At 43.3% G+C, this 11,368-nt stretch overlaps 1 long non-coding RNA gene across 1 annotated transcript; it reads left to right on the top strand.

Annotated features, from left to right (window-relative positions):
• Positions 1–1,852: 1,852 nt before the first annotated feature.
• LOC103180516 lies at positions 1,853–4,293 on the top strand. Its single transcript, XR_488115.2, has 3 exons — positions 1,853–1,991; positions 3,395–3,426; positions 4,240–4,293. It is a non-coding gene; the product is annotated as an uncharacterized LOC103180516 (long non-coding RNA).
• The last annotated feature ends 7,075 nt before the right edge of the window (positions 4,294–11,368 follow it).

Genomic DNA, 11,368 nt, shown 5'->3' with positions numbered 1-11,368 from the left:
CCCTTGCATTTGATATACTGTAGCTTCTTAATGCATCATTGAGACATCTCAAAGTGCTTCAAAGGATTTACTGTGAGGTGTAGTGACTGTGGAGGGAAATGAAGCAGTCAGTTTGTCTCACACAGTCATTAAGTGATTGACCGGATTTATCTGGAAGGTTGTTGGTCAGACTACCGGAAGAAATTCTTTCATGTTTTCAAATAACGTCAGCAAGTTTTTAATATTCACGTAATAAACAGAAGGGATCTCGGTTTAACGTTTCAGCTGAAGGTCAGTCAGTACCTCTGATCGTGAAGTAGTCCCTCAGCATTCTATTGGAGTGTCAGCACAGACACGTTCCAAAGTGGGGTTTGTAACCACAACCTTCTGACTCAGGGGCAAGAACGTTACCAACTGAGTCAGACTGACACCTTAATTCCCATCAAGTTTAGTGTGGTGACTGTGCTTATCAGCAGAAATGGCAGCTATTTGCACACACCAGTTCTCACTACCAGCCTTGAGGTGAGTGACTAATAAATCTTATTTTGTTGACTGAGATACTATGGGAGAAGTTCCCTTATCTAGTAAGGTCATGAGATCTTTAATATCAGTCAGTTCAGACTTTGGTTCAACATATGATCTGAAAGACGGCATCTCCAACTATGCTGTATTTTCTCCATCAAATACTGCACTGGGCTGTCAACTTAAATTTTAAGGTTATGAACAACAACAACAACAAGATTACATTTGTATAGCGCCTTTCACATCGGGAGGACGTCCCAAGGCCCTGGACAGTGACAGCATGTCAGACCTGAGCTGGGGTCGGGGGGGAGGGAGGGGAGGGGAAGGGGGGTGGCCAATGGCATGGTCGAAGAGGAGGGTCTTAAAGGAGGATAAGAAGGGGTGAGGCGGAGTGATTGGGGGGTGGAATTCCAGAGGTTGGGAGCAGAGTGGCTGAAAGCTCTAGTGCCAATGGTGGGCGCGTGGGTCGGGGGACGTGGAGCAGCCAGAGTCGGCTGAGCGGAGGGAGCGGGTGGGTTGGTAGGGGGTTAGGAGGTGGCAGAGGTAGGGTGGGGCGAGGCCATGGAGGGCTTTGTATGTGAGGACCAGGATTTTGAACTGGATCCTCTGAAGGATAGGGAACCAATGGAATCGGGCGCGAGTGGGGGAGATGGGGTCACGGCTCACACTTGTGCCTTGAAGGAACAGAGATGGCTGGACATTGGAGTTTGAACCAACAACCTTTGGACCCAAAGCCAAGAGTGCAACCTAGTGAGCTGAGATGACCCAGGTTAAATGAGAACCAACCAGGAGTCATCTAAAAGACAGTTGAGGTTAACTGAGAAAGTAAGAGTGCAATGGAAAGGCAGTTTGCAGACACCAGCAAGAAGGATCAGGGACATTTTTGCAGCCTGTCTGGAATCAAAGCTGTTCTTTTATTTTTTGTTTATTTCAAGCTGTTCAACCATAAGCGGCATTGCAGCTGAGCCCACACCCAACCATCAAAGACAAGTACCTCCCAGCGGTGAGAGAGATCTACAGTAGGAACCCTGGCTGAGTTTTCCCTTGTCCAGCCAACAGGCACTGAGTCCAATTGTAGCACCCTGACTGAGATCAACTAACTCGCACAGAGCAGGGAGCGAACATGAAACCTTGCTGACATGTCAGTTTCACACTTCCCATCTTCCCTACAGGTTTGTTAATGGTTCAAATGCATTCAAACCGATTCCTATTGATCATTTGATGCCAGCTTGAGTGCTCATTTCAGCAGTTACTGAATACTATATTAAGGCTGGTATTTTCTTTGAAGGCAAAACATGATTTCTGTGTCGGTCTCAAATGGTTGCCATTCACTCTACAGTGACACCCTAATGAGATGGTTTAACAGTGATTTCGGGCTTGACCTCACAGACTTGGCTGGGAGAGCACTGCATGGTCGGAGGAGACATTCTTTGGATGAGAAGTCTGCCTGTTCTGATGGATATGAAAAATCTCATAACACTACTAAAGAGGTGAGGGACTTTCTCCCAGTGTCCTGGACAATAATTCCTAGATAAAATTGGTTATCCACTTCACGACTCTTTGTAGGACATCACTGTGGTACAAATTGGTTGTCATGTTCGTTTACAAATACACCATCACTACAGTTGATGATTTTCCATGTGATGTGTTTTGAGACGTTTCAACATTATAGGAGCTGTATCAATGCATGGATTATTATTATTACATTGCTTGTTCATGTTTCATTACCTTGTGATCAAATGCACTGCTGTAGTTTGCCATCAATGACTGATAAGAGAGTCTTATTGAGAGCTGCTCAACATTACTCAACCCCTCGGATTAATCTTAATCACTGGCACATCACAGCCTGACTGATGTGGATTTAATTGGCTAGAGATACTTACTGCTACAAGATTAAATAAGAGTTATTGTACACTATTCGCAAAGCTGCACACCTGATCCTGAGGATAATGTGTTACAGCCACACAAAGCAAGAGGCCACATTGATACACTCCCAATCCATCCCTATTGTGCTGCACTATCAACTTGGGTACAATACAGTTCCTCTGAATTGAGACATGATTGTACCGTGTGTTAATACATCCAGCAGAACAGCTGGCAGGAATAATAACACATTGCATTTATCTTGGCAAGTCTCACTAATTTGGGCGAGCAGATTTTCTTTAGTGAATCTTGATGACTCCATTGATTTGGATGAATATCATTGATTTCAGTGAATAATAATAATAATCCTTGCATTTGATATAGCGCTTTTCACGTCAGGAGGACGTCCCAAAGCGCTTCACAGAACACACTGTAAAGTGAATTGACTGTATATTTGTGGGCGAACGCGGCAGCCAATTGCGCACAGCAATTTAACTGATTTCAGTGAATGACGCTCATTCCATTGATATGGGTGATACGGTACCCAGTGATTTCAGTGAGTTCTTACCAACTTCGCTTGGCTGCCATGGGTTCACCCCTCTCTACCGTTAACACGGATCAGAACTTTGTGTGTAAGTGCTGGTCTCACTCACTCTAATACAGTGCTGGGGAATGGGTGGCATCTGAGCCAAAAAGCTATAGCTTACAAGGAAGGGGAATACAGAGCTAATACTGATTGCACTGTCTGTGTCAAAGTGATTGACCTGGAGGATCAGGCTGTGTGATTTCTTATAAAAGTCTGAGTGCATTGTGCAGTATGCTATAAAGCGGGAAGGGGAAATCATGTCCACAGAGCGGGCGGAGGGGGAACTCACACCTTGAAGTGTGTATGTTTGTGCACTGCATCACTCAGAGCGAGCCCACTGACTGCCAGTGCCACTCGCCGCCTCCAGGCCTTCTGTTTTGATACTTTCTCACAGTGATGTGGTTCACAGTGTTAACATCCTATTTTTTTCCACTTATCTTACAGGTTGTCTGCTGTGCCAAAGAACTCCCCCATCGGTGAGCATCGCATTCCTTTTTAGACATCTTTTCTTATCAAGTAAGATCATTTCATAAATTCCCTGTGAAAGCAGCGAAAGATCACACCTTAGGATAATCTTGTGTGCATCGATTATCTCCTTCATAACATAATTGGATAAATAAATATCTGCTTGAGACCAGTATTGGAGGACTAAAGAAAGAACTTGGCTTTTTATAGTGCCTTATATCAAAATGTCTCAAAGCATTTTACATAAATTACACTCACCTATAGTGAACAAAACACAAAATACTGCAGATGCTGGGAATCTGAAACAAAAACAGAGGGAGCTGGGAAAACTCGGCAGGTCAGCCAGCATCTACGGAGAAAGGAAAGTGAGTCAACATTTCGGGTCCACGTTCTATAGATGCTGCCTGACCTGCGGAGTTTTCCCAGCTCTCTCTGTTTCTGTTACGCTCACTTATAATGACTGCTTTTGAAAGGTATTTTGAGCTAACACTAACCACAGACAAGCTATGAGGTGAATGATAGATTAATTTGAAGAATTGTTGATCAGGCTATTCAAAGAAGCTTTTCTTGAATGGGCAGTTTAACATCTCAGCCAGCAATGAGATATGCCTCCAACATTGGGACATCCACCAATACTTAATTGGAGTATCAGGCCAGATTGTGAGCTTAGGTCTTCATAAAGGACTTAAAATCATGACCTTCTGTATAAGTGATAGGTGCAGAATGAAATGTACTACTGAAATTATTGAACTTGTTATGCAAACACTGAAGTTCCCTGCTCCTTATCCAGCGAGTATCCTAACTGTTAGAGCTTTGGTTTGCAGGGTTATCAGGAGCTAAGTGGGAAGAACCCCAGCTGTTTGACTGGTTTGATCCTCCAAGGCTTGCCAGTGAGCCAAGCTGGCTGGTTTGTCATCAACAGTGCCACGGAGCACTGCAACTTAGCCTGGCTCAGAACAGGACTACTGAGATAGCAACAAGTGGACCAACTCAAGGTATGAAGGCATGATGAAGGCGTGAAAAAGGGGCTTAGTTGCCTGGGGTGAGAGGCAGAGGCTGGAGCAGACAAAGTTATCAAATAGAATGAAATTTCATTTATATTTCTTTGGCACAATGTAAATGTTAAAGATCTCTCCAGAAGAGGAGGTGAGTTACATGCTATATTCTTGCTGCCTTTCCCTCCCCCAATTGCTCCACTAGGTTTCTGAAATCCCCTTGTCTGGGGCAGGCAATGTTCTGCCCAAGCTTGGAGCTAGTTATCCAGAAAGTTGTTGCAAGTTGGAAACTGATAACCTGTTATAAAACTTTGAACTGAATTATTTTTTTTGCTGAACCAGTCTCTTTGAGAGGACACAGAAACCCATTTCCCTGTAGTAATACTGCATTAACATCAGGATAGCAAGTTAGACAAGGATTGTCAGTCAATCACTTTGGATATCAGCTCACAGTGCGGAAATATGCAACTCCTGCAGCATGTGAGGAAAGTGCCCATTACACATAGAGAGTGCACTTCTTCTACATAGGGGAGAGAGAACACTGAAAGGGGACAGACCGATTACGTCAGGAGTCTCTCAGATTGAAACGTAGTGCCAAAATTCCAGCTGGTTTTAGTTCTTTACAATCACTTCATTTTCAAATTTAAATGTCGCAGAGTCGTGTCAAACTCCTAAGGGCCAAAGGGCCAGTCAACGAGAAGATGTTTTAGATGCTTTGAAATCAGAGATTGAGAGAAGGAGCGAGATGGAGGGATGTTAGGAGGCATTTCTAGAGAGCGGGGCAAAGTGGAGGAGGCTCAGCCACATTGAAACAGAGAGGGCGGGGGACATGAAGCAGCTAAATTGGAAGTGCTTCTTTGCGGACAATTTAAACTGGACTTTTAACGTGAATTTTACGTATGGCAGGGTGGGTGGGGGGAGTCATTTGCTTCCTTGGAATGTAATGCTTTGGTCAGGATTTCAGTTGGTTCAAGCAATGCCATGTGCTTATCTGGTGAGCGCAACAAAACCCACATTCGCATCTTGCCAAAGCACTTACTGTCAGCCAGATAATCCAGTGAAGGGACCACCCGCAGTGCTGCACTGGCTGAGAAGGGCAAGGAAGTAGATTGAAATCCTGAATGGCAATAAGAGTTAAAATGGGAACCGTGAGAGCTGTGGTTTATCCATAGCTACAACATTTATTTATATAACACCCTTCACGCAGGATAGCGGCTCAGAACGCTGTATATCCTGCCTTTCTTTTGATCAATAGCCTTGACTCTTGTTTGACAGCCTTATATTTTCATGCAATCGCTGAGGTTTATGCCTGAATGTTCAATTGTATTCAAGCTTAGATTCTATTCATTTATTCTTTACGGCCCATTTCATTTCCCGCAGAAACGTCAAGTACGAATATAGTGAAATGAAATGAGCTGTGAAAAATCCGAGCTCTTTAGTGTTTGTTTTGCGATTCTCGTTGGTTCCAGAGTTCCATAAGCCGGAGCAAAACTCATTCATTAGAGACTCCAGACAGACACTGCCTCCAAGCATTCAGTATAAATTGTTGTGTATGTAACGCCCAAATGGCTGAGCATGTTAAAATAATTAACCCATTAAGCATGCATTAAAGGATTATTTAGGATTATATCCACCAGTCAAATAATGATAACTGCGGTCCAGAATGAGTAGGGAGGGCTAACGGCTGACCACATTTTCCTGCATCTTTTGCCTCCCAGTGTCTTTGGCCAACAAAATGGGACACAGAGTAAATCTCAACCCAGGAAGAATTGCTGTATCAAATGCAAGATTTGTCATGTGAGACGAAATTGCCATTGATGGCAGCCCTACAGTCAACTTCAATTACCAATAGTAAAGGAGGGAGAGAGGGGGGGCTGTCTGGTTCTTCTTGGGCTCTCCACCACATCTGTGGCAGCTTCTACTGTGTCCTGGAGGGTCAATCTCATCTTGTAATGTCCACAATAGAGACTTTGGCTGGTAGCAGAGATATGTTATTGTGGAGCTCGAGCCTACAGTCTGATTCTATTTCAGCGACATTTTATAATAACTTTGGGCCATTTATTAGAGCACTGGAGTTAATTGATTGCAAGCAAGGAAACAGATGACGGTAAATAATCCGGACACTCAGTATCATTGCTCAGAATTGCCTTTGCAACAGTTGATGGCTGTGGCAGATGACAAGCTCTGTGCCTGTGACAGATGTGATGTAATTTGGTCACTGCCCCAACCGGGGACATTTGAGCCACATCAGGCTGTTTCACGTATCACATCCCTGAACCTAATAACTGGTGGGTAAAATAATACAAGGCAGTGCTCATTGATCCCAGGGCAGAAATGGTCAGGAATTATTCTGACTGAAGTGTACGAGAGGATGACTGGTTGGTGAGCTGGCTTGCTGTGGGCTGGATGTGTGTCTGACCCAAGATCTTTCTTGAAGGAATGAGTTTTGACTCATGTATTATTGCAATTGATCACATGTCCAGTCTCAATAAAAATCTTAGGCTCAATTCTGGGTGAGCCAAACATTAGGCCTGTAATTTCACCTGGTCTTAGCCTGTGAGACCATTTTGTCTTCAAATGTATGATTTTACAAAATTGTGTCCTAATTTGGAAGCCGTTTTCTTCATTACTTAATGTGGATGCGAGGGCTCAGCTTTGGGATCAGACTGTTTTAGACAAAGGCTCTGCACAAAACCTCTAAGTGCACGAGAAAATGGATACGATCAAAATGAACTGGAGGAAGTGAAATGGAAGCCAGAGCTGAGAACAGAAAGTGTGCTTATGGCTGTAAGATATTATCAGACAGCAATAAGCCTGAGAGCATAACAATAATACTAGCGAGGAATACAGCTGTTAGAAAGGATTTACTGAAATCCTGAACACTATTTGCTTAACAAGGAGGTGAGCAAATGCATTATGCTTGGGAATTAAAAAAATACTGCACTGTCCATTTTAGGCTAAATGCTTGTCAACAACTTTACGAAGAGATTAACATGCAGATGGTATGTGGAGGAGGGAGAGAAGACATCGATTGCCAAGAGCAGCTTCATCTTAAGACGTGACTGATGTGGTGCTCCTCCACTGCCTCCTTCAATCAATTTTACATCCTCTTCCACGCGCTCTGATTTGTGCAGCTTTGTTGCAAGAGCGTTAACAATCTGATGCCAGCTTGATATTGGCTCCAGCGTTTTCTGCCATTTAAAGCGAGTTCAGAAATTGTTCCTTAACAGAAAAGCTTTCAACAAAAAAAAGATCTAAATCCATTGACAAAATGCTAGCAAAAGATGTGTATTTTGTTGCTGGACTACCGGTTTGCAGGATCTACAATCTCCAGGTTGAACAATGTGTGTGTGCATGCGCTCGGGGCTTTAACTCAAAGCAAAGTAATGTTGCATAGTTATAGGGAAGCAATGGCAATGGACGTTAAAGATGGATGACAGTTTGACAGAATGCAATTCTATAACAGATTTAAAGTGCATCAGAATCAATCAGCCAGCCCCTAAAGATCTACATGGAAGGGCTCAAACATTTCCAGATCCCGTTTGGTATTCCATGGCTGGATCCCAGCTGTGGTGCTTCCAGCCAGCTTGGCACTTAAACCCTTCGGTCCAACAGGCTGCCCACAGACCAAATGAGGAATCAAAATTGACAGATGACATGCCAGGCAAAGTTTACTAAAAAACATATTACCTCCGTTGTCCATTAACTGCACTAGAAAGGAGTTTAACAAATTTTATAGCTGAACCTTGCAGCTATTTTGCGTATAACAAGACCCTACACTTAGCCTTTATGTAAATGAGCAATTGTTTACTGGCATATATTTGGCAAAGACACTGGAAAATTATTCAGATTGATAGTGCTACGGAGGTCTTTAATGTGCATTATTTAGTGCTTAGTTAGTTAGTGCTTCATTCAAAGGACGGCAGCTTTGACAATGCAGCTGCTCTTTCAGTATTGCACTGGAGTATAAGTCTGAACTGTGAGTCTCCAATGTGTTAGGAGCAAAAAAGCGATTGGATCAGCATTGAAATAGGACTGGATTCACAATCAGAATGGAAGTGTACCACTGACTAACAGCCACTGCTGAAGTTATGCCATTTCAAAACCTCATCAAGGTTGTCGCCTTTTTCTAAAGCACCATTGAAATTCAGAACCATGTCAGAGTCCCTGGATCCTGAGACGATTGATCCCTCGCACATTGATCTTCTGGGTCTCACTTGAATCCATCATAATTTAACAGCAGTGTTGTGTTCCAATGCCCAGAGAGGCGAGCAGGCTGGTAAGATAAATGATCCACTCTTTTGCTATGTAAATAATTGCAAATGTAATGACACTTGTACTGTGGGCTGTCGTGTTCACCTATCATAATCCCTATTTGCACTCCTTCAGTGTGTGTGAGAAAAAAATGACTGCTTAAACTCCCTTCCACTGCATTGCTATAGAAAAGCCTGCATTCAACCACATATGTTCCTGTGGTAATTACAGCGGAACAATAATGTCCATATACACAGATGTGATGAGATCTACCCATGACATCACTTGACTCGATGTCACTGCTGGCCTGCAGCGTGTTCCCTACACACACTCTGGAGTCCCCAAGTCTTGGCTCTCGCCATCCTGCATCTAATAAAAAAGTCTCATTTGCCTACAAAACTACAGTCACTACGCTTTACAGTAAATCCTGTGAACAACTTTGAGAAGGCCTCCCAATGTGAAAGGCGTTACATCAAATGCAAGGATTGTTTTTAGTTTTTATGTTAGTCGTGGCAATCCATCCTCACAATTTGCACATTTGTTTGACCTGTCTGGAGATCACAAGAGATCACTGGAGGTTTGGATGAAGAAAATCCATTGACCCATCTGATCGCATCCTTCCAGAATACCCTCTTCACCCCATGAGATCAGATGGGCCAAAATGCCTTCCTGTCCAAACTAATCTTATGATCATTTGACAAAATGGTCTCAACAGGCTAAGACCTGAAGGAATGTTGTTCCACATGTCTGTGCCGAGTTATCTGATCAACAGTAATTAGGCAGTGACTCAGAAAAAAATATTTTAAGTGTTATCATAAACTTGTATGGCTACAATAAAGCCAGTCAAATTATCGGATGTCCCGTGAACAGAAAAGGATCGTGTCAGTGGCTGCTATTTGACGTTTCATACACTTGGCTCCAGTCAAGAAACCCAAACACGCTGTGAGTAGGTACCTGGGAGATATGAATAATTCAGACTCAGTATAGTTCAAATATGGGACTAGCTCTTAAATCTAAACAATTCCTCTGTGTGAATAATCCATAGAGGTGAATAATTCATCCAGGAGAACACAATGGGAGGTTTGCCTGAAGCTGGGATTGATCTGTGCCTTCTGCACTAGAGCTGAGTTGCTCAGGATGGATTTTCAGGTGTGACTGAATTATTCTCAAGACGCTGGTGGCTATCGACTCCTGGAGCAGCTCAGATAAAACTACTGGCCCACTGCTCATAGGTAGTGATAATAACCATAATAATACTAATAATATTCCTTGCATCATGGAATCCTGTAGCGTATTGGTTGGGGCACTCACCTCGCAAACAAGAGGACTTGGGTTCGATTCCTGGGGAGGGCGAAACATTAGGCAAGTTTCCTTACTCCGCATGCCTATGTTTACCTCACAGTAAGTAGGAACCCGGTTGTCAGTTGATTGGCAGATCGCTTTTCCAGTGTTTATAATCCCTTCAAAAGAAAAATATATTTTTTTAAATATAATCATTTGGTCACTCAATCCATGACTGTTTGTGGGACACTGCTATGTGCAAATTGGCTGCTGCGTTTCGCCCACAAAATATACTGTCAATTCACTTTATAGTATATTCTGTGAAGCTCTTTGAGATGCCTCAAAGACGTGATAAGATGCTGTATCAAATGCATGGATTATTACTATTTTATGGAGCTTCTTTCACATTGGGACTTAATTAGCTTTATTGTAAATTGCAGTGACTATTTTGTAAGCAAACGCAACAGCCAATTTGTGCACAGATAGCAATGCCCCACAAACAGCCATGAAGTGAATCAACTTCTACACTGCCTCTAGGGCCTGGGATTCCCCTGTGACCAGAACTGTACACAGTAATAATGTACACAGTGCAGCCAAGACGAGCGGCATGTGAGTATTGAAACTTAACTGATTTAGGAATATGTGACAAGCTCACTCTCTCGTGCAACTAAACCTATGTCGTTAAACCTTACCGTATCACTGTCACACATCTCTTACTTACCAATCCTGAGACCTCTGTGAGCAAGGACCAATTCGGTTCAGTTTTGTGGTGTGTTCATCTGGGGCCTGCCCCAAGGAAAAGGGCTTCATCCTTCAGAGGTTTGCTCAAATACATGTGGGCATAGAATATAAAATATCACCACTAAACAAGCATAAACATCATACAAGATTAATTCAGTATTATATTATTATTATATTATTATTATACAAGATTAATTCAGTCTCAAAGGTGACTGCTTGGAGATCAATGTGCTGGAAGATCCTGAAAGAGTAGAATATGTTAACAGCTTGGCAAATAGATTGGATGTGCTATTTTTACTCTGGCTCAGCTCCTGGGGGTGGGGGAGGGGGTGGGGTGTGAGAGCACTTGCTTTCCCAGTCCAGGGGTAAGACAGGTTCAGGTCCCAAGGCATTCAGATGCTGAAGTCGGTGAGGCTCAACTGGAATTCTGTCAGCGTTCAGCCCAGCCATTACATGCAGACGTGTGATCAGCAAAGTTCCTCTGCGAGCGGGACAGTAGGAGAGAGGAGGAACTGGCATCCAACACAACACAGCTCGCGATTTCTGAAACTTCATCCTAGAGCCCCACTGCCTTGCCCTTCCCTCCCCATTTTTAAAGCCCAAGTTAATACTTAGCCCTGACCGCATGTCGTGTCCTGCTCCCCGTTTTCTCAGTCTCTATGAGCAAGACCGTCGTTCAGTG

Source organism: Callorhinchus milii, unplaced genomic scaffold (assembly GCF_018977255.1).
Source record: "Callorhinchus milii isolate IMCB2004 unplaced genomic scaffold, IMCB_Cmil_1.0 Scaffold65, whole genome shotgun sequence".
NCBI lineage: Eukaryota > Metazoa > Chordata > Chondrichthyes > Chimaeriformes > Callorhinchidae > Callorhinchus > Callorhinchus milii.
The sequence above is the reverse complement of the archived record's forward strand: the minus strand, read 5'-3'. Positions and strand labels throughout refer to the sequence as shown.